Below are 24,122 nucleotides of genomic sequence, written 5' to 3'. Positions count from 1 at the left end.
AGCTAGTAAATCAGAAAGGCATCATTCTCTATTGTCTAACATAAGAAAAAAAAGTGTAAAAATTGAGAATCTAATTAAATGTATGTAAAACTATGTAATTGTTTAAATAAATGTGTATAAATGGAGTATTTCCTCATGGTTAGCAAAAAGTCTTACCAAATTTAGAGTAAAGGCTAGATTTAGTTGTAAATCAACATGTATTAATGGTTACCAACCAATGGGAGTCAACTTTTTTCAGGGAAACAACTAATTATTTAAATCAAGGATGCCTACTTCTCATTTAAGTGATGATTAAAATCAAAGGGATTTTAATCAATCCACCCTCACAAGCACATTTCTATATATTTAAACATGCAGAGTTGGCAGAGGAAAGGAAACTTGTCCTTCCCAACCTTCCTTTCTTTCTTTCTTTCTTTCTTTCCTTCCATATTCAGAGAACTTGTCTTTGCCCGCATCAATCCACATTCTCTATTGAAGCAGTTCGCAGCTTAAGTGCACACAAAGAAAAAGGTGTGATTTTATTTTGATTGTGTACAGAAGTCAAATAAGAGTTTCTAATATTGCTTGAATGGCACATACTTAGGGTGACCACATGTCCTGATTTTATAGGGACAGTCCCGATATTTGGGGCTTTTTCTTATACAGGCGTCTGCTACCCCCTCCCCCCCCACACACACACCTCGATTTTTCACACTTGCTACCCTACACATACTGTATGTGATTCAAACTAGAACTATTCAGTCACCAGCTTGAACCAGTTAAACACAGAGAGGAGGAGAGTCTCAACCAGTCCCATAAATACCGCTTGCAACTTAGCTTTTCCAACACCTCGGATGTGTAAAACACTACGCCGACCGTGTTAAGTGTTTGGTCGTGTTCTGTAAGGTGCCAGATGGGTATTTTTCCTTGGTGGCTTGCACAGGACTAAACTCCTGATTGTCACCTCTTAAAATCAGAGCTGACACCCCTAGGCCAGCAACGGCAACGAAAACACACTGGCCAGCAAGCAGCAGCGCTCTGCCCTGCCGGCTGCGACCCACCTATGACAACCGATCCCATTCACACCGAGCCGACTAAAAAGGACACAGAGAGATCGAGAAGCCCCATAGCTCTGCAGGCGGCCTCGTCAACCCCTAAGAATAACTCCGGACTCTCTTTCCCCACCCGCCAGCCGCAGCAGGGCCACCCTCCCCCCGTGTGCATGCACCACACACACACACACACACACACCCGCCCCCCAGTGCCCGCGGCGCAGAGGCGGGAGAGAGACTCCGCCAACCCGGGGCGCGGTCGAGCCGTGGGGGCCCGGGCCCGCTGCCCACCCAGCTCCCCAGTCAGTCATGTGGACGTCGCATGCGAAGCTGCTGCTGCTGCTGGCCGCGCACACGCCAGCTGTGTGCGTGTGTGTCCCCAGCCCCGCCCGCCCGCCCGTCCCGCACAGCTCCGCGCCGCCGCCAGGGCGGGGGAGAGGAGAGCGAGTCCCACTTACGGGGGCCGGAGGCGGGCCTGGCTGCCGCGGGCGAGCGCTGGGTGGGAGAGCGGCGCGGAGGTGGCTCGTTGGCCCCGGTGCGGGCGGGCGCGCCCAGCGGCAGGACAGAGACCCTGGTGCGATGCCCACCACCACCACCCGGGCTTGTTCCGACACGTGCACACCCCCTCTCACCCGCACAGCCCCACCCCGCCTCCAGCCCCCGGCCCGCGCCGGCCCCCACCAGCCAATGGCAGGAGGAGGCGGTGGCTGGCAGCCCCAGGCGGGGCGCGGGGACCTCCCAGTCCGTAACACCCCACACTCCGGCTGCGCGCGGTGACAGCTGCCCGGTTTCACTGCTCCACGTTCTGGCCAAGCCCCCCGTCTCCCTCCCTTGCCACCGCCTGGCTGCCTCTTGCGTGTTGCTGAGGGACGGCTCTGCCCCTCCTGCGGAAGGAGCGGTGCCCTGCTGGCACTAATGCCTTTTGCTCGCTAGCCCCGGGCAACCTATCCCCCTCCCCGCCCTACGTGAGTTTGTATCGGCTGAACATAAAGATTGCCCGTGCCCTTAGGGGAGCAGATCCGTGCTCCATCTAGTCCGAGAACCTGTCCTGGAGAGTGGCCAGCTACAGATGTTTCAGAGAAAAGTTCAAGAAACCCCACAAAAGCACATACAGGCTACACTGGCCCCTGTGAAGAGCTCATCCTCATCTCTAATAGTTAGAAATTGGTTTAAACTCTGTTGTATTCCTCCCTCTTCCCCTCTTTTGTTGTTGCTGTCATTAACCATTATATCTCCGGATATTCTAGCTGGATATTATATCCACATGTATCCTATCCCTCTGCGAATCTTGTTACATTCTTGGCCTTAGCAATGTTCTGTAGCAAGAAGTTCCACCATCTAATTATCCAGTGTATGAAAAAGTATTTCCTTTAATAATTTTTGAGTTTGCCACCTTTTGATTTAATGGAATTTCCCCTTGTCCTAGTATTAAGAGATAAGAACAGAAGCACCCTCTTGCTACGTATTCATTAGTTTAGATATTTTACACCACCACATTTTTTTAGACACCAAGATTCATGCAGGTCTATGTGTAATTGTTTTTTGTTGCAATCCCACAAATGGTGGTACCAGCCTGATTAGAGTAAAAGAAGCAGATATAGTCTGCCTTAAAATTAAATTTATTTGCAATGTTGTTGAAACGGTGTTAGTCCCAGAATATGAGATGGCAGGGGGCCCAACTTCTGTTGGTGGAAGGTAAATGCTTTTAAGCTTCACAGAGCTCTTCATGGCTGGGGAGAATAACCAGAGTGTCTGAGCTAAATACAACTTGGGACCAAGAAAGTGTTAAGCAGAAGGAGTTGACACCTGATGTAGGAGACCACTTAAATGAAGTGGCCAATTAAGGCCACTTAGCAGACAGTTGGGTGTTTTGCACATTGTTGTAATGTGACATGAAAAAAGATTTCTGAGTCCATCATTTTTAGTGTCTAGCATGAGTTCTAAATTTAAGTTCCCGTGCTTGCCTTTTGAAGATGTTGTGCAGGTTTCATTTGAAGGCAAGAGCTGAGAAGTGATGGAGTGATCGCTTTGTAAAAAGTGTTCACCCATGGATGATATGGTGTTTTTGTCTTTTATCATTTTTCTGTGTGAGTTCATTTGAGTGCATAGTGATTGTCAGGTTTCAGATACATAGTCGTTTGATACACTGGATGAGGTACACCACATATTGTGATTGGCATGTTTAGGACCCATTAATTTTGAAAGTTGAGTTGTGAAAGAGGTATTGATAATCATAATAGTGAAGATATGTCTGCAGGTTTTGCATCTGTTGTTCTGCAGGGTCTGTGGGGAGCTTGTTTCTAATGATCAGTGTGGTGAGGTTTGCGGGTTGTTTGAAGGCCAGAGGTAGTGTTATATTTTTATAGAGAGTGAAAGAAAGAGATATTAGACACACACACTGGTTGGTTGGCAATACAAGGACATGGTTGGACAAGGCACTTTTTTAGGGAGAGAGAGAGGCTCAGAGGAAAAGGAAGGGGTGCTGGGTTATGCATCAAGAACAAATACATCTGCTCTGAACTTCAGACAGGAAGGAAATAAAAATATTAATTTAAGATAAGGTAAATGAAGAACTGAAGAAAATTTATCATGGGGATATGCTGTAGAACAACAAATCTGAAAAAAGAAGTGGACAAAGTTACCCTAGAAGATGTTTCAAGAGTGTTAAAAATCACAAGAGATTGTAGTGAGCTAGACCTTAGCAGATATTGAAAATTTAGCACAGTAAAACAGAGCACTCATCATGTTCTTGAACTGTAGAGAGTTAACAGAAATACCAGCAGAGGAATTATCAGTACAATCAAAAATTATTAATCAGAATTCAGAGGATAACTGAGTTCACAGAAGTCTGGACAAACACAAATATAGTATCAGTTTTTAAGAAGGGAAAATTTGGAAATCTTGGGAAATGAACACCCATAAATTTTTCTTTACTTGTCTGGTAAGCTGTGAGAGCAATTAATAAAGCAGTCCATTTGTAGGAACTTAGAGGAAGATAAGTCATAGATAAAATGGGTTCATTGGACTACTACAAGGTACTCTATTTGGGGCTAGTCCTTAAAGCCCTCACTCAACTCTCATTGAAATCCATGGGAGTGTTTCCATTGCATTTTATGGAAGCTGGGTCAGTCCCTCAGTGACAGCATGAAGCCTTAGCCACCTCACAGTGGTTTTCTAAGACCCACATGAAAGCTGCCCATTTCAAAGGACTAAAAGAGATGGGAACAATGGGGAAATGTTACAAGGACTAGAGCTGGCATAAGGATCTATGTCCATGAGTTTTCCTAGAAGCATCACAGACTTGAAGAATACAAGCAGACTTTCTTTCAGGAGGGATGGTTGGATGGAGACACTGACTGCGTCTTTTCTGTCTGAAGAGACTTGAAAAGGGATGGGGGAAATGGATCAGAGATGATGATTTCAGGAGAAAGCACCAACGTATATTCAGACAGTGATCCTCAGTCCACCTGAGTAGACTCACAGAGAGGTCATCCCATGTCACTAAATAGATTGAATAAGGAATAAAGGGTCAAAGGGACTCCAGGTAGGTCGGTTTGGGGACAGTCAAGCTATCGCTTACAAAAATAAAGGCACTTGGATAGCTAACAGAAGAATAGAGGTGGGATATCACACAGACAACAAGCAACCTCAGTCCCTGCTCCTTTGTGGAAAAAAGAATCTGCCTTTAATGCCCTGAAAGGCTAAATTATTTCCCTTTAGGAAATTCAGAAGTATTCTGTCAGATTTACCATCACAGACAAACAGGTTTTGCCTATTAAACGGTGTATGCTTCTCCACCTGTTCTACTCTTTAACTACTCATTATTTATTATTTGTATTACTGTAGCATCTAGGAGCCCAAATCAGGGACAGGTATTGTACAAATACAGAACACAAAGACAATCCCTCCATCAATATAGAACAGGAGACAACAGATTAATACAAATGGGGGACAGGAGGTGAGTACAAGGAAACAATGAGACAGTACTGGTCAACATGATAGACAATGGTCTCAATACACCAGCAGCCTGTTGTCGAGATTTTTGTAGGCATCATAAAAAAAGAGTTTTAGGAAGGTTTTGAAGGAGGATAATGTGTTAGTTTTGTAGATGTCTACAGGAAACTCCTCCCAAGTATGAGGGCCAGCATAAGAGAAAGCATGAAGTTGCTTGTTTGAAAATTTAACAAGTGGGTGATGGAGGCTGGTATCATGGGCCAACTGGAGGCAGGAGTCAACAGATTAATAGTAAATAAGAGATGATAGGCAGTGTAGCGATAGGCCACAAAGCACTTTAAAGGTTAAGACAAGCAACTTACGTCTGATGCAGTAAAGGAAGTCCCAGTAAAGGGATGCAAAAAGAGGGGTGAAATGGTCACAGTGACTGCCTAAGAAAATGATCTTATCATTGAATGGATATCAGCAGTTAAAACTGAGAAAAGGATACTGCAATAATCGAGATTCAAGATTATGAGGCCCTGGATGAAAATGTTAGCTGTATAGATGGATAGGAAAAGCAGTTGCTTAGAGATGTCGTGCAGAAAGAGTATGCAAGATTTAGATAGAGTGGATGTGAGGACTTAGAAAGAGAGATTGAAATCAGAGATGACACCTAGGTTATTGGTGTGAGTGACAGTCAGGATGATGGGATTGTCCACAGCGATCAGGAAATGAAGTAGCAGGGAGAGCTTGTGGTAGTGGTGATGAGGGAGATTAAAAGCTCTGTTTTAACCATGTTGAACTTGACCTGATGCCTACACATCAACAAGGAGATGTCAGAGGACAGATTTAAGATTTTAGTTTGGAGTAAAGGAGACAGGTCTGGAGCCAGGAGATAGGTCTGTGAGTTGTCAGCACAAAGATGGTAGCTGAATTTATGTTTGTATTTCCTCAAAATTTAAAGATGGAGTAGTCGAAATAAGTCATATTGGTTGCATAGCAGCATATGTTACATTTTACATGGAGTAGTTTACAAACTATAGTAGTTAATGGAACAATAGAAGCCATGGCCATCTTGCCTAAGAGGGGGAAGGAAAGGGAAGGGAAAGAAGAGTTTGTCTAGATAAACAATTAGTTCAGGGCAAGCTGGGATGTGAATTTACCCCTCCGTAGTCTACCCCTGTGAACACTGCTAATGCGCATTAACTGTTCGTTAATGCACTTTAGTCTAGTCCTCTTTGAAAGCTAGACCAAAGCTAAGTCCACAAGGATAGTCAGAGCATGACAGGCTAGTGCAGGGGAGATTTATACCACAGCTTGTCGTGATGTTTGTGTAGACAAGCCCTATGTTAATAGAACTGTTTAGATGAATATGAGTAATTGTCATCTTATTAGTATGCAGTGTTGACTTTTAGTTGTGTCAATTCCAGGATATTCGAGAGACTAGGTGGGTGAGGTAATATCTTTTATTGGACCAACTTCTGTTGATGAGAGACAAGCTTTCGAGCTTACAGAGAGCTCTTCTTCAGGTTTAGAGTTCTGTGTAAACTCAAAAGTTTCTCTTTCTCACCAACAGAAGTTGGCCCAATAAAGGATATTAGCTCACCTACCTCATTTCATAAGTGTTACTCTGCCCTTCTTGACCCTATTATGTCTTTTGATGCTCACTTCTTGTGTCATGCCAATTTTAAGTTGCAATCTGGTTGGGGCAGGTGTCATGTCTTGGTCTTTTGTGACGTGCCTGGAATATTTTTGTGTGCTCAGATTATAGCTACTGTTGTTAAAAGAAGTTAGATAAGTAAATAGAGAGAAAACTAACTAAAACAAGGCAATGTATAGGGGACAGTAGAACCTCTTCCATCTCTACAATTTCCTTTGCCAATGGCCTTTTTAAAGCAGCAGAAACAATCTGGTTGGTTAGGTCAATGCATTTTCTGCAAAATCTCTATCACTAACATGGACAAAAGACTTAATTGACACTTTTCCTTTTAAAAGGAGAGAGTTTAGCGGTAGGATAAGATTTACAGTGCTGAACACTATAGAACTGACTTCAGTCCATTCCACTCTGTCTTGTCAATGTAACTACTTGAGGCAATATTCCAGGAACATGGAAATTTCCCTTAGACCAGTGTACAAGGTGCTAAATAGACTAACATTTCATTAGAGAGTTAAACATCAGGTAAGAGTTACTACAGCTAAGGTTGATAAAGGCTCTAACAATTCAGATTTCTTCTTTCTGGTTTATCACTAATTCTCATCAACTTTCTACTTTTAAAAAAAAATTGTTTTGCCATATTTTAGACATGGCCTAGAGAAGCTATTTGTCTAGAAAGAAGATGTTTTAAATTTGAACTCGGATCTAATTATAAAAAGAGCAATTCCCTCCACAATGAGATTAGATAATGTTTAGAATAAATAACTGTTGATCAGGACTCAACTGAGTTATTTTTTAAATTAAATCTCTCTTGGTTTTTAATAAGGTGACTGACATGTATGTGTACCCAGGTACCTAATAAGGAAATATCTCTTTAAGAGATCTACTGGCAGATGGGTAGGAATGAGTTGTGTCTGGGTCAATGTTTCTAGGCAAATGCACAACTAGTTCTCAACACTCAGAAGTATCTGGAATTGGGTGTGGTGATTTTGGGTATGCTTAGTAGGTTCCCTGTTGCTGGAATCAGACTCCATGAGGGCAAGTAATCAGGGCAGGTGCTTTGCAAAATGTCATATGCACTGTGTGAGGTGGGAGAAGCTGAGCTGTTTTCCCTAACTCTGAAGCATTTTGCAGCAAGTTAGTGATATTGTTAACCCTCCAACAGGGAAGCCCTGGCAGTGTTAATTATAGAAAGGGAAAATTGGAAGGAAAAACTAATTTTTGGTTTTGATTTTATACTATGACTGTTGTTTGATTTTAGCCAAATGGTTTTAGTTAAATTGTCTCAACTAGTATGATTCACTAATTTTTTAATTTAAATATGATGATGGGGAAAGAGTCATATTTTGCTATTCTCAGTTTTCCTTTTTCTTTTTTTTTAATGGGGTTTTTTTGTTTTGTTTTGTTTTTGTTTTTTAAATCTATATACTTAACTGAGTGGGTTGGGTAATTGGGTAGCTGATTAGCTCACTGAGTGACTTCAACAGAGGATGAGGAAAAGTCTGTATGGATTCCAGCTGAAAATTTCTACAAGCAAGTGGAGGAAAGATGTTCCTTTTGATTCAGCAGACTTTGGTGATTAAAGACTAATTGAACAGGTGAACTCAGTCAAAACTTTTGGGAACTCTGAGTTTCTTCTCCCTGTGTTTCTGTGTGGACTGACCTGTTTAGATTTAACTTTTTTTTCTTTATTTATATTTATGCATAATTGTGAAGATAATATATGTGGATTATAAAGTAGCCATGTTATGTTGCAGAAATTAAATTATTTATGATGTTTCTTCATCATAAGGTTTTTCAAAGTTGGTACTTTAGAACAGGGCCCAAGCATAACTTTTTTGAGCCCAGTACAAACTTTTAACACAGGCCCACTCCCATAATGGGGGTAATGAGGATTGCAGCCTGGGCGGGGCCCCCCAGAGCTGCCCAGCTGTGGTAAAGTGTACCCTTCCCCCCCACCATCCATCATGTGGGGGTCCTACTTTAGACTTAAGTTCATTCCTTTTGTTCTTGATTGCAGGGAGAGTGACCCTGTGCAGTCCTTGCTGAAAATTCTCAATGACTGAATTCTGGGTCTCCAACTACTTTTCTAGAGGAGTTGGGTTTTTTTAGGCATTGGAGAAGAGCAATGAAGTAAACTCTAGCCCTCCCAAAGATTACATATGCATGTGTCCACACACATGCAAGAAGTTGACTGATCTTATTATAGTGAATTTAGGGCCAGATTGTGCCTATCTGTTGCTTGGGTGGATGCAGAGGGAGGGATGGTTCATAGAGACTTCCCTCCTTTGTACCCCCATGCAAGGACCCAACCTGTCACAGCTTTGCACTCATGGGAACACAGGGATCTGCTAGTGTTCCCTGTTAGTGTTCCCAGGGGTTCAAGACACCCCATGAGGACAGGAAAGAGGCAGCATCATGTCTTTTCTCCCTCCTACTGCACTGATAAAGGTGGCTGGGCACGGAGAGGGGAGTATGCCATCTCATTAGGGATTCTGCAACATGCACACTCCCTCTACATGTCAGGGAACTCTGGGACACACAATCCCTCCCACACATCCCTATAGGGCAATAAAGCTCTACACCACCCTCAAAGTGAACCAGTGTTTACATTGCACAATCTGGCCATTTATGTAATTGTACACAGTGTCAACTTTACCAAACAAGCAGGATAGAAAATCATTAGGAGCAGCACAATGTTTAGTGACTCAGCACTGCATTGGTGATTGCACGGCTGGAAGGAGCAAACAAAAGTCCTCAAGCCACTGACTGTTGAGTTTTTTCTCCATATGGGTTGTCTTCTCTTACTCTTATTCTAAATAGGTTTTTGCAGCCTGGAATGTCATGAGCTTGCTAAGAAAAAAAAATATACATGGTTAACTTCAACAGTACATCAAAGAGTTTTTCCATACTGCACACCACTTATTCAGAGGGATTACAGTACTATGAGGAAGCCTATCCAGCCAAAACATGATCTCCAGAATGACAATAAGAGTTTTAACTGAGTATTGTAATCAGTCAGAATAAATGGTGTGCATCACCGGAAAACCCATTGAAGTACTATTTAAACAGTAATTTTAGACCAATCAGATCTGACAGTGACCCTTTACCTAATCTCACTGTGCTCAGATATTACACCATATATAGAATGTCGGATACTCTAACTCTGAGCCACAAGAAGATTAGTTAAAGGCATCATAGCAATTATTATACAAAATTCTACTCTTTTGGCAAGTTCCTTGAACTGTATCATTATTGTTGAGCTTCACGTTTATTATTGTGAGAATACACAGGTAATCATTTTCCATCCCCATTTATTTATTGGGTCAGTAAAAGATTCTTTTATCACAAATACAAAATTTTTTTAGTAATTCATCCTTTCCTTCCAACCCCAAAACTCCTACTGAAATGGTGCATGAGGAACATAGGAGGGGCCCCTCAATTTGTATGATCTGTTTCTTCCTGTCAACTGCTTAACAAATTGCTTTTCCCTCCCCCCTTCCCCCATTTCTCTTTGGGGAAGCTCCCAGTACAATTCTCTATAGGCTTATTAAATTTTATCTATTTAGAGTGTCACTGAGTTATTAATGGCTTGCTTTATGTGGTAAGTGAGCCTTATATACTTGGAAATAAGTTGCAGAGAGATATTTTGTCACCACATTTTTTAAACTTGGATCCCTGAAGTTAAGATGCTTAATCTACATTTAGACACCTAATAAAAATGGCCTGATTTTCAAAGGTGTTGAAGAGTCCAGTACCCCTTTCTCCACCCTTTCAAGTGGAATTGTATAATAATCAAAATTTTTAAGTAATGGGGTTGTAAGCAAGTTTTCTAAGCATGGTTAGTAGACTGGGCCACACAATCCTCACAAATGCCTTGTACACTGTGCCCTGTCTGCACAAATGGATGAGCAGTATACATCTCTTTATTTCTAAAAAGTGACTCCTAGACCTTGAGTAAGAATTAGCCTATACTAATTTCACAGTATTGCAGAAGATAAGTGTGGAGGAGGAGGGGCACATATACCTGGGACACCACACACAGACAGGTTTGTCTTCTCGACCTCATTTCAGACTGTTTGTAGATTTTTGAGGGATTACTAGGGCTGTCTGTGCACCATTAACTAAAGCTGTGTACTGTCTTTGCAATTTTATCAGGAGTCTCATGATATTTGATGGTTTTCCCCCAAAGCCCCAGCTCCCGGGTTCATGTGTTTAGGGGAGAATCTGAGTTTTCATTTTAAAAAAAATGGTTTCTAGCCCTCATGGTTGCAGATAAAAGTTTGAAAATATGACTCAAGTGCACCCTCAAGGCTGAGAAACCAGAAGACAAGTAAAAGGAGACCAAAATTGAATGTTTAAAAAAAACTCCTGATTTTAAGTCAGTCATGATTTAAGGCCTGATTTGTGACTTTTTCATTAAATACATGGGGTAGCATTCCCAATCAGTAACTCAGAGCAACAAACAGGATCCCAGCTCCAGAAGTTGTGCTGGTTGTTGCTGCAAAATCCACCACATGCAAAGCAGAGGCATCATGGGAGGGAGAGGAGAAAAGAGAGAGAGAGAGAAATCTCCACTAAGCTAACAATCCCACCAATGATACTACATCCCATGCAATAAATGTTTGCTACATTCGTACTATGAATAGTGTTTTCCTTGGTCACTGTATCGCCAGCATCCTGATTCAGGAAAGCAATTAAACACATGCTTAAAATCATACTACAGGAAAACAATGGGACATAAGTAGAAGCTAAAAATTATTTAGGAAAACACTTAAGTACTTGCTTAAAGATGGTTTCCTGAATAAGGATCCAAATTACTCCCATGTTCACTTAATTATTACCGTGAGAAACGTTTTCTTGGCACAGCAGAGCAAGCCCCAAATATTTTTCAAATTGCAGGATCATGTTTAACTATAAATTTTATGCTACAACAAACTTCAATATGCTTCTCGTACATATAATATTTTTTATAACTGTTGCATGTATTCAGTGGTTAACTTTCAGACAGAATGCCCAATCGTGCAAACAGTACAATGATATTTGTACTCATTTCCATGACTAGTCCCATTGATCTCAATGACCCTATGCATAGGAGTAACCATAAGTATGCAAATATGAGATTGCAGCAGCGCATCCTTAAATGTCTCATTTAATTCACCCTCTCTTCAAAGTGGAACTAAAAAGAGGGCTTACTTTCTAGGACACTTTAATTTAAAAAAAAAAAACAAGACTAAAACACATACACAAGTAATTCTACTGAATTATTGAGCGGGGTTCAGTCTGTAGTTTATTAGTTTGTGGGAAAACAGCTGAAGCCGTATATATCTATGTCTATAGCTCTGTAATTTCTGCTTGACTGATCTGTGCAACATTTATTTAAAAAAGGAAATATCTGTAGGGCTTACAAATATGGGTCCTGATTCTTCAGTATTTCTGCACATCGAACTCCCATTCACATCAAGGAGAATTCCACACATCCAGTGACTAAATAAGTTTGATCCCATATAATTTCAAACAGATAATAAAGGCATTAAAAATCACTTTGGAAATAAGTTAAGAAACTTTCAATGGCTTAATAATTGTTTTCTTCTAAACTTTTTCTTCTTTTTGGTAAAATGATACAAAAAAATCCAGGAAACTTTTTAAAAAAATCAAATCTATTTGCTTTGAGGTCATAGTTTATTACCATAGCTTTTAGTAGATCCACTCTTTTTTAATACATTTTTTTAAAAAATGACTTTTTAGTTAATTAACTGGTTACAGATTGGGGGTTGAATAGAAAGATGGCAAACCTTCTTGAATACATTCACTTAACCTTAAACTCTTTTTAGGTTTCTAGAGTAAAGGTGAGGGAGCTTTTAGAGTTTGTGTAAGGGATTTATTCCAAGATCAGTGGAAAATTTAACAATTTAACATCAAGTCTATAGCATGCTTTCTGAGGTCTCACACAGAACAAAAGAGACCCTTTAACCTCATAAATCAGTTATTCAGCATATTTAGAACTACATAATCTTTGGAGCAATGAAAAAGTGCTTTTCCTTGTAAAGGCTCAATCCTGGGAGGTGCTTAGAGTCTGTAACTCTCATTGAAGCCTCAAGACTGAACTAGCTGCTCATTTTTATCTGTATTTGCAATAATATAGGCAATAAATCACTGATTGTTAATAACCAAAGGTCTAATTTTTGGCATTTAGCCACAGCACTGGGTAGGGGTTGATGTGGAGCTCCAAGAAGAGATTTTACCTCAGGAAGGCACTTTGTGCAACCTGATGACTTTGGTATGCTTGACTAGCTCTGACTGCTGGCTGATGTGAGGTGGGAATGAAAGGGCTGTAGCCCTGTGTCCACCTCCTTTCTGGCAAAGTAATTCACAATCACAATTCTGGGATTCACAGTAATTCACAATTCTGGGAGGAATGGAAATGTCATGAAAACCAAGGCATCTCCCATGCAAAGAGAGTAATGAGCTCTAGGTTGTGGCAGAAGATACTGGTCAGGAAACAAATCTCACATTGTGGCTGTCTGAACTACACTTAGTCACTAGAAAAATATAGGATATTGTCCAGGACAGATATCCCTTTAATCTTTTTGAATAGTTAGAGAAAGGCCATTGGGGGAGCAAAAAAAATTGCACCGAGAAAAGAGGCAGATGGGGATATATTAGAAAAAAGCTACCTGTTAATTAAAAAAAGCATACAACTACATTTTTAAAGATTCTGTAGGATCCTAAAGGAACACTGAAGTTAACTACATGAAATAAAATGTCTAAACAATTCATTGTGCATCTGCAAAAACTTTATTTAGTAGGAAGATTTTAACAGTGTGGTGATTTGAAAGCTTGCTGAGAGATTTTCAGGTTGAGAATATGTTATTTTTTTATGAGATGGATTTAAAGTTCACACCCCTAATTATTTTTTCCCCAAAGGTGAAATTCTGACAAAACTTGAATGTCAGCTACGTATGGCAGGCTTCTGATTAGAGGCACCAAAGGGGTGTGCAAAGAGGTGTGTGAGGGGGAGTGGTAGGACAGCCGCAATCATTTTCAAGCTTCCCCAGAACAGTGTTGACGTAAGTGTCAAATACCAGGAGCAACCTATGACAACCTCAGATGTTGAGCAACTGAAGTGGTGACAAAGTTATAAAAAATAGGGCAAATAAGTATGTACAATTTTCTTGGCACATATCTGTGCGGAAAAACGTACAGTTTATTATTATCAGCAGATTGTTTATATATTAACCACTGCTGTACAGTCTTTTTTCTTGGCAGCCACTATAGCTCACAAGCTCTACGTTTTCTCTGCTGAGGCCTCAATCTAGCAAGATACTTAAAACTGTGGTTAAGGTTAATCATGTGAGAGTAGTCTCTTTTACTACTCACATGCTTAAAGTTAGGTATGCCCTTAAGTACTTTTGCTGAATCAGGACTCTCCTAAGTGAGTTTCTTCACACTTAAGGAATGAAGAGGTGCCCTTTGTGGTCATGAGTCTTGTCTGTCTGTAGTATATTTTATCCTTCACACATGAGCTGCCCATCAAAGTGACACCCTAATCTGCATGAGAGGATGGAAGATAGGGCAATCTCTAAAGTCAGGATATTGTGATTTTTTTAAAGTTTCCCTAAAACATGAAATAGGGTCCAGTCCTGCAATCAGATCTGTGCAGGAGGACATGCAGAGTTCCACTGAAGAAAATAGGGTTCTATATAAGCATTGGATCTGACCAGGAAGATTTGATCTCAAGGCTAGGATCATAAATAGGGAGAACAATAACCCTTAGCAGAAGCGGGAGGGAAGGGGATGACGGACCTTGTGACTTAACTTGCAGTTCTGTTTTTAAAAGTGGCATTATGGGGTACCATGGTCATTGTCTCTAAATGATATCCAGGACCAATGCCCTCAGTTTACCAGTAAAGAGGTTCCCCCCCCAACTGCCAGCCCTGCAAACTTGACACAGGCTCTAGAAGGCAAGCTGAGTTATTTTCTTCTTGCACATTATTATCAGAGCCCATGCATTTCATGATTCTGTGGCCTTGGTTCTCTTCCTGACACAGAAATGTGCTCCAAAATCTGTTTTTAATTTACAACTGTGTTTTTAACTCTCATGAGTGCAAAGAAAGTCTAGAAAACATGACCCTAATAAACAGATGCAATGGCTGTCTTACTGAGTTTGCAGGCAGCCTGAAACAACAGCTCTTAGACACATGAACTGCCCCATTCATCTCAACTGGCAGTTTATTTTGAAATCTAGCAGTAGCAATTTAAATGCCAGCACTGTTAAATATTTCACGGCCAATGGTTTAAGAAGAAGCATGAAGCTAATATACTTTTTATGCAATTCCATACCGTTTCCCATACCTACTAGCTACCAAATGGCTCGGTGTCCCCTTCAGGTTCCCTCTGTTTAACCCTTTGACCTTCATGCCTATTCCCGTTTTCTCATTTGTTCTCCCCCAAAACTAGTTGAGTCCCGGGCCCAGTAGTTCCTCCCCTTAGGCTGGGGGAGAGGTTTTTAGCTATGGGCACAAGCCCACCCACATCCAGGAACCCAAATAGAACCAAATGCCTCAGTTGTCCTCTACTCAGCTGCCACAACCTCCAGTTTCCTCCTGGCAGTTTCTATGATGCAGTTAGGTAATGTCACAGAGCCCCAACTGACATTTTTACAGCATCACTTTTCAGATTAGAGCTGCATTTTAACCAAGATTTCCCAAGAAGATTCCACTGACCTTAGGGTTGTAGCAAAGCTCCCACTCAACTATCCTTCTCTTTTCCTTTGGTTGAGAACATGAGAAGAGAGCTTCCCACAGGAAAAGGGTGGGAGAGGGCAGCCAGATGTGGAAGTCTAAACAGCACTGCTGTCCTTGGAAATGAGAGCATATAAACATATATGAACACATTTTTAATCTCAGCATCTGCCTAATAGAGAGGGAAGGAAGTTGTCTGAATCATTCAGACCCACATTGGTTACACCACTAAGGAAGCGATAGTGTCAGTATGCCCAATTCCCTCCTCTACATGTCAAGAATATTCTCTGACTTACTGAAATGTTCCCCAAGGAACATAATTTTTATTCATGGGGCTTGTAAAATACAGTAGATAATGCCAGCAACACTATCATTAGGAAACATATTCTGAAGGTTTTTTAAAAGCAAGGAAAAAACCAAAAATAGTATGTTGGCAGGTGTTTCATCCCTAGAGATAAAGATGTATATTTTTAAAGTGGTAAGAAAGTATTAAACACTTAGAGTAAGGGAGTATTTTGCATATTATTTCAAAAGTTCCCCCTTTGTTTTATAATATTTGATCATTTGAAGCTGTCTGTACAGTTGAAAGAAATTAAGACATAGGGCTCTTTTCTGAAGTTACCACTGGATTTGACATTCTTCTTTACTTTCTGCCGTGATTTAATACTAGACAACAACAAGACAGCTGAACTGTTGAGGTTACAGTGCTTCCACAGTGGATGAAGTAATCTTTGCATATGTAATTTGTAAAGTTCTTTGGGATCCTTCAGAGTGAAAGGTGATTATATACCTAAGATATTATTCATATGGTAAACATATGCATATATCTTGACTACTGTTCTTTATTTCATACACTGCTTGTGTGGTTTGTACTCAATAAATTTTGTTCTTCTGTTATCTACAATGTTGGCCTCTTAAGTGATGAGAGAGAGAGAGGTTTCATTTTTCTGCTGTAGAACTTATGTGGATCAGCAGCTACTTTTATGCCTTCTCTTTGACATTCTGTCCTGTAGCAATCATCTTCTGGACTGAGGAGCACATGTCAATACCCTTCATCAATCAACAGGAGGAGCTGTTGAGAAACTGGAGGAGCTCCATCTTTCTCAAGACCTCAGTGGGACTATTCTGGAGCACTCCTACATTTCAATTGTCCTAATCAAATACATGTGTTTGTTCCGAGTATACTGTCTGATTGCTGGATGCAAAAATCTATTGCTAGATTAAAGGAGCCCATTTTATACAAGTTTCAAAAATTAAAGGGAGAGGAAATGATTTTGATATTGTTAGATGATTTGTTTTATGGCTTATGCAAAGAGGTTAAAAGAAAAATCACTCTGTCTGGTGATTCTAGCAGAATAGGAACAAGCTTAACTGGACTTTTTTCTGTCTAGAGTACAAAGACACTCCTTAAGAAAAATTTCCACATATGTAAGGTTCTCTGTAGAAGCCCACTGGAGGAATAAGTAATTCTGATTCATGAGCACATGCAGCTGTAGGAGGAATAAGGCTGAAGCATTATGTTGTGAATGCTGGTACAAGGAAATGTGCATATTTTCCCAGCTTTAAAGATATATTTGGAAAAACTTCATTAGAATCACTGTGTTTGGGTGACAAATTGTTAATTTTCTTACCAATGAAACTATAACTTTCCTGACCCAAAAAGCTAAATAAATTGTAAATAGCATTTTATAAAGAAAGGAAGATTTTGGGTCAGATCGCATATAATTTTAGGCTGTAATACTTATTTTGGTTGTTTTATGTAGCAATGAAGTCAATACCTTGTGTTGTCTGCTAGTCAGTTAGTTGACTTTGTCTATATGTTACATTATGATTTGATCAGCTGTAATCAATATTTGTTTAATGTGCAGGCCCATTATTTTGTATATAATATGTTAGACATACCTTAAGTATTACTAAAATACTGGAACTGTGAATATAATCTGGATTCTCACATTACAGAGTAGGTCTGAGTGACTGAAGTTAAATCAGAGGTTTGTCATTAACATAAATGGAGGCAAGATCAGGCCGGTCTACAACCAATTTAAACCTAGACTAAATGATTATCTAGCCTCTGCACACCAAAATGATCCACACGTTTTTAAAGTCGAGGAAGTTTTCTTTGTTTGATAGAAGGCTTTGGTTACATAGCTGCAAACCTGAATACAACTGAACCAAGCTTTCTAGTGCGCCATTTCACTAGCTGTATCTGCTTGATCTTCTCTCCCAGCACTTTTAAAGCTCTATGGCTTGATCCTGCAAGGTGCTGGGAGCTTTCCACAAGTCAGGAACGTAAATCATTAGGAATTGAGGGCACTCAGTACTTTGCTGAATCAGGTCTCCCAAAGACATACAGGTTTGTGGCACTGTGGTATTGATTAATCCAGACTACGGGGGTCTTACTCCATTTTGTTGTAGAAAGCAGTGCCAATTGTTCATTGGGCCTCACATATTCAAAGGGGACCTGCAATGTGCTGTAAATGTGCTGAATAACCCACTAACCAGACTATTGTGAAATGATACAGCACACAAATAAGCGTTAACAATTCCTTTTACTTCTCCCCTGAAAATCTACTGGCTTTCCTGGGTTTGCAGAAGCTCCAGAATGGATCATTTTTGGTACATGACAGATACCTAGAAAAGTCCTTGTTTACATATTGACTTCAATGAATGTTCATTATAGCTGTAAGTGACCATATAGCCTGGTTACTAGGGTCATTCAGCACATTTGTAGTTTTAATTCAATTTTGGGTTTAGATTTCCAAAGTCACCCTTAACATGCATTAGTAAGAGGAAAGAGAAGTTGTTTTGGATTTTGTACATCAAAAAGTCAGGTTCTTTAAAATTCTTGAGGGTATCAAGAAGCTTGAGGGTATCAAGAAGGCCATGTCTACACTAACAGTTATGGCAGCAAAACTTATGTCACTCAGGGGTGTGAAAAAAACACACCCCTGAGCAACATAATTTTCGCTGGCATAAGTGGCAGTGTGCACAATGCTATGTTGGCAGGAAAGTTTCTCCCACCTGTGACCCATCTATGCCTAGGGTAGCCCACCTGAAAATGCCAAGGTCAGGGCAGGCTGCAAAAGCAAAGCGGATTCTCCCAGAACTGGTGGGTAACACTGAAGTTAGATTCCCTGACCAGTCACAAACAGTGGTCCTGATTTCCCACACTGGTTATCAAGAAGCTACAACAAGAAATACACAGCCCTCTTTAATGCGTTTCAGTTTCTGGTTCCCAATCAGCAACTGGGTCCTATAAAGAGAAGTTATTTAAACTATATTCCCTTTAGCAAAAGGTTCTCCTCATCCCCAAAGAGTCAGCCACATTACCTTTGGATTTTACTCAAAATGCCATGCTGCTAGCCAATCATTTAATAACTAAAACTAAAGGTTTATTATAAAAGGAAAGAAACAATAAGAGGAGATATTAAATGGTCAAAGCAATCTGATACATACAAATTACTTTAAAGTCCATATTTATCAAATTCTCAGCAGAATTGTGAATTTTGCAGGCTTGTACAGTTCCTCTGGTGTACATCCAGTATCTGGATGGGTCTCAATCCTTTGTTTCACAGTTTCAGTTGTAGGTGAATTGATCCAGAGGTAGGAAGCAGAAATGAAGACAAGATGGAGATGGTGCAGCTACATTTTATAGTTTCTGCCATGTGGCTTGTCCCCTGTTCATAGGCATGTTCTTATATGTCCTGGTGACTCATAAGATGTAGCTTCTGGGTTCTTTCACTGGATTCATTGTACATTTGAGTTCCCTTGATGGGCCATTAAGCAGGCTTAGTGCTGCTGCCATCTTGTCAGGGGGGTATCTCCAAGAAACAGCACAAGTTTGAAATATAAATATACCATACATATGTAGACTTATAATACAAAACTGATACATACTGTGACAGGGCCAGACCTGATGGCTATAGGAGTATTGGAGGGGATATATATTAGCCCCAGGATCAACAAATCCTTGTTCCCTGGGTGATTCAGCTGGGGTTACTCCAAGTCAATTAGGCCAGCTGAGGCCAATTAAGGAGCTTGCCCCTGCAGTTAAAAGCCTCCCTGCTAGGGAGATAAGGGCAGCTGGAAGGGAGTTGAGAGGAGGAGCTGCTATAGAGTGAGTACTGTTGCTACCACAACATCAAAGGTACTGGAGTTAAGGAGAAGCCCATCCAGGTAGGGCCAAGAGTCATAGGTACAGAGGCCTGAAGGAGGACCTGGTTGCTCAAATAACTGAACAAAGGAATAGAGATGGGGTGACTTCACCCAAACAGGGGGAGGATCACAGGGACAGAGAGACCCATGGCATAGAAGGGGGAAAACCCTCACCTCACTTCTAGGGAGCGGTCTGTGAGCAGTGGGGCCAACGACAGGGGACCCAGGGAAAGTAGTAGCCCTCATGAACTAAGTGGTTTGAGGCTACTCCTCACAGGGTTTCTGGGTCGGGGCCTGGGGTAGAAGGTGGGATTGACCCTCCTCCCCTCCCCCCCATGCTCCCACCCAGCCATACCACCAGCGTAGCCAAAAAGAGCGCAGGACCTGTAGAGGGGCAGAACAGGCCTCCCTTGCCACAACACATATAAATGTGCTTATCAATCTTAATGAATCATGACTTTTCCATCAATACTTTGCAGGGCATATCCTATATGATATTTATTGCAATTCTGTAATAATGGTATCAGAAATATTATAAATGATCATCTCTAATCCAGACAGCCTCACATAGCTACCACCACTCATTGAGTTGGTTTTGTTATGTCAATAGGAAAGATCTCTCCCATCAGCATAGAGCAGCTACCAAAGCAATCTTACAGCTGTGCAGTTCCAATGGTACAGCTGTGCTGCTGTAAATTCGCTGGTGTAGAAATGGCCTCAGTACTGGGTGAACAATGAAGAGGCCAGAATGTAATTTGGGCAGAGGCCCCAAAATTCAAATGCTGGTTCAGATTATATGAATTTTTGGGGCGTACCTGTGCTATGGGATTGAAATAAGAGACACCCCCAGCACTGAGAAGAAAAGGTAACAGAAGAATTTTAAAACTAATCCCAAGATTCCTTTGTCAAGTTTTATTTCTAGCAGTGGGATAAATGGAAACACACACACACACACACAATGGGCAAAATTTGCCTTTTGCATAGGCTGTCTTATTGTTATTTACTTCAATGGAGTTGCCCCCGCTTATTCCAGTAGCAAATTCAGCGGCCCAAATTCAGCAATTGTTTCTGTATAAGCAAGAATGTAATGAGCTGGCTAAAACCTTATTATGAGTTGAGTTAAAACCTCATTCAAACTGATGTGTGAACAAGTCCTCCATTGAGTTGTAAGGGACAGATAAAGGACCACACCTAAAATAAAGTCTAAAGAAACTAGCACCATGTGGGCAGAGGATTTGACTGTGTAGTGTAACAATGTGTGTTTTTACGTGTCAGAGAGAACACAAATTGAGGACAGATGAGAACAGAGTGAGAGGGAGAAGCAAGAAAGCCAAGCAGTAGCTTGTGAGGACAGTCTTTGGAAAAAAGCAAGAGATTGAGAGAGAGAGAGAGAGAGAGGGAGAGAGACCACTTTTAGGCCTGTTGGCTAAAGAGGATTAGGCCTGTAAGCTAAGCAACTGCTTTTTTTGTTCTTGGTTCTTTTTGTATTCAGAGGAGCACAACTTTGTGCATTCCTTGGAAATAAACAAGATTGCATTAAAGAAAATACCAGACTATCATTTTCTACTTCTGGCTGGAACATCCTCAGGGTCCCGAACCTTGACTAGTCACTCAAGTCAAAAAGGGGCAACTATAGGTTCTTCCTCACTGAATGTCTGATGCATACATTGCTGGATTTGGGCAACAGTATCACAATTTGTCACTGAATGCACAATTGACCTCTGTGAAGTGAGCCAGTACAAAGGCTATCCATTTCTAAAATCCCACTTAAACATTCAAATTAGGATTTACATGATGCATAAGCTTTGTGAGGGCCTTCTGCATGTGGGTGAAAATATGTATCAAAAAACATTACCTGTATTTGTAGTGTCCCCTGGGAAACTTACTGAACAAGATGGGTTGCACTGTCTCTATTTGTCTCTTAGTAGCAAGGGTGAATGGGTATAGATATTTAATTTTCATTGAGCATCCTCAGTGTGTGCCAGGGAATGTACAGAAATGAAAAAAGCACAGTTTCCACCCCAATAAGCTTAGGATATCTATAGGTCTGACCCTGAGAAATCCTGAGCTCCTACAACTCTCACTGAAGTTAGCTAACATATAGATTGTGCCTATGTCTAATATAATTCACGTACTATAGAAGAGGCTGACCTCATTTGATGAGGACTGCCACTTGGTGGCTGGAAAAGGAACACTTTTATTTTGAATTCTATCTAATATGAATGGTTGCAGTTGTATATATCTATTTCTATATATGTGCAAACTAAAAACAAGGCTTTTGAATAGGTCTTTGATGACAGTTGTATAAAGTGATCACTACAACCAATTATACAGGTCAGCCACCAATTCAAAAACCTGGTTTTAGAATGCAGCAAGTTATAAAAGTTACATCAAGTTCTGTACAGCAATTTTAACAAGACAATTCTTTGTCACTTAAGCTACACTACCTTCTTGCAAGCCATTCTGGATGAGCATGTAGCTTATATTTACTGTTAATAACAGTCAATCAATATCTTACAATTTTGGAGAGAGGTGAAGCTTTTACTCCTTTTTTTTATTTGGCAAATGGAAGAAAAGGCTCCTTGAGAAGTCAGCTGACTTTCCAGACTGAACATTGCTAAAAAGTTACTATAGCGAGAAATAAATGTAAATCAAATGTAAAGAGCTTGATGGTAAATACCTCTGATCCTCAAATTTTCAATGGACTAATTTCTAAGCATGGTGCATCACTATATTATGTTGTTCCCTGGAGTCTTGCCTTAACAAGATAGCCATAGGCCAATGTTAAGGATACCATCAACATCTGAACCCATCTGACTTGTCATATCAGTGTATGATCCAATATAATGTAACTGAAGAGTTTTCAAATGGTTGCTCATGTGGGCATAACTGCAGTCAGTCAGCACATCAACTATGGAAGCAATCCTACTGTTCTCATGCAGGCAAAGCTGCCACTGAGTTCAGTTAGAGTTTTATCTACAGGGCTGAACCCTTTGTGTATTAGGTGATGACAAATCCCGGACAGTGGTCTGTAGATACCTATCCAGTCTGACATGAAAGCTTTTTGCTTTTTTTCTTGTTCTTGAATATTGATATAGGTTTGTTGGAAGGTGCTGTGGCCTTCCCCGGAGTCTGGACCCGAGGAAGGGCCGCAGCCACCCGGCTGGACAGAAATAGACCCGGCAGGTCAATCTGCCCAGCAACCGAAAGGTCGGGCCGTGATAGGGCCGCCCGGCCAGCCCAACCAGCAACAGCAAGGCAGAGCCTCTATAGGAAAGGGCAATATAAAAGACAGGCCCCGTAGCTTAGTAGGGAGGAGATTGCTGTTGGAGGCAGATGTGCTGCCCCACCGGCTGAGGTCTAGGCCGGATTGGAGCCAAGCCGACGCCAGGGCTGCTCGCCTCCCAGAACCGAGACCCCAACAGTTCCCCGACCGACCTGGGCCCAGAGACTGGGTAGGGCATCTGGGCCCCAGTGGTTGGACCCAGCCACCAGACCCCAGCGACTGGACTGGGCTACCAGATCTCCAGGACTGGACTGGGGCCCCTGAGCAACCCAGATGGTAGATACCCCCTGAGGCCAGACGGGACCTGGAAGAGCTGCCCGCCGCCGAGCCCCCAGAGGCTGGGCAGGACCTGGAAAAGCTGCCCAATGCCCAAAGTGTCCCAGGAACCCTGTGACCTGGAGGAGCTGCCCCCCACAGAGGAGCTCCCGACCTTGCCGCTGGTGGATGAGGAGAGACTGGCGGGCCTACCATGGGCTGAGGACCCCCGCAACCCCAAGGACCCGGGCATTACAGGGGATATGGGGAGGAAGTGGCCCAGGGACAGCCATAGTCAGTGGCTGAGACAGGGGCAAGCCCTGTCAGCATGTTGCAGCGGGAGCCCCGCCAACTCAGTGGCAACGCCCTTGTTGCTGCTAGGGCCCTGTGCTGGGATGCAGTGGAGATGGGTGGGCCTGTGTCCCCCATCCCCCTTCCCTAGCCACCCTGGGAGAGCATACTCTTTCCTGCCGCTATAGATAGCAGATCCACTGCTGGCCCGCCCTGCCTCAGGGCCCGAGGCAATAGACTGCATACGTGCCTCACCCCACCTGGGGTTGGAAGGCTAGAGACCACAGGACTGTCTGCCCTGCCCGAGGGCCATTTAGTAAGGCGCTGTGGCCTTCCCCGGAGTCTGGACCCTAGGAAGGGCTGCAGCGACCCAGCCCGATAGGATGGCCGTCCAACAAGGTTCAGTGCTGTTCTGGAACAGAGATGACATATTTCCTGTTCTAAGGAGATAAAACTTAAGAGATATTCAGTATGTGCCTACTTTGTTTGTGTCTATAAAAAGAATTAAGAAAGAAACACCTAAGTTTTACTAATCCTACTTTCCCTTCCTTGAGGGTTTTCGTGTCTACTTTGGCATTACTGTTCGTGACAGATACACATTAGTAGAGGATGGGGCAGAGGCATCCCTCTTGTAAATATATCAGAATTCTCATTTTGAATCTTTTGACTCACCCTTTTTCTTTTTCTGGAACCAGGTTGATGTTATAGATGGTTTGAGGTCGTACCTTGATGCATGCAGGAGTGGGCTGTCTCTTTTCTCTTGGTTGTAG

The 24,122-nt window shown here is 41.8% G+C and overlaps 1 long non-coding RNA gene across 1 annotated transcript; it reads left to right on the top strand.

Annotated features, from left to right (window-relative positions):
• The first annotated feature begins 7,562 nt into the window (after nucleotides 1-7,562).
• Nucleotides 7,563-16,511, top strand: LOC137141646 (uncharacterized). Its single transcript, XR_010916689.1, has 3 exons — nucleotides 7,563-7,614; nucleotides 8,109-8,219; nucleotides 16,379-16,511. It is a non-coding gene; the product is annotated as an uncharacterized lncRNA (long non-coding RNA).
• The last annotated feature ends 7,611 nt before the right edge of the window (nucleotides 16,512-24,122 follow it).

This window comes from Emydura macquarii, unplaced genomic scaffold (assembly GCF_026122565.2).
Source record: "Emydura macquarii macquarii isolate MOO-44397 ecotype Brisbane River unplaced genomic scaffold, CSIRO-AGI_Emac_v2 contig_3108, whole genome shotgun sequence".
NCBI lineage: Eukaryota > Metazoa > Chordata > Testudines > Chelidae > Emydura > Emydura macquarii.
Note: the sequence above shows the minus strand (reverse complement) of the source record. Positions and strands in the feature narration are given on the sequence as shown.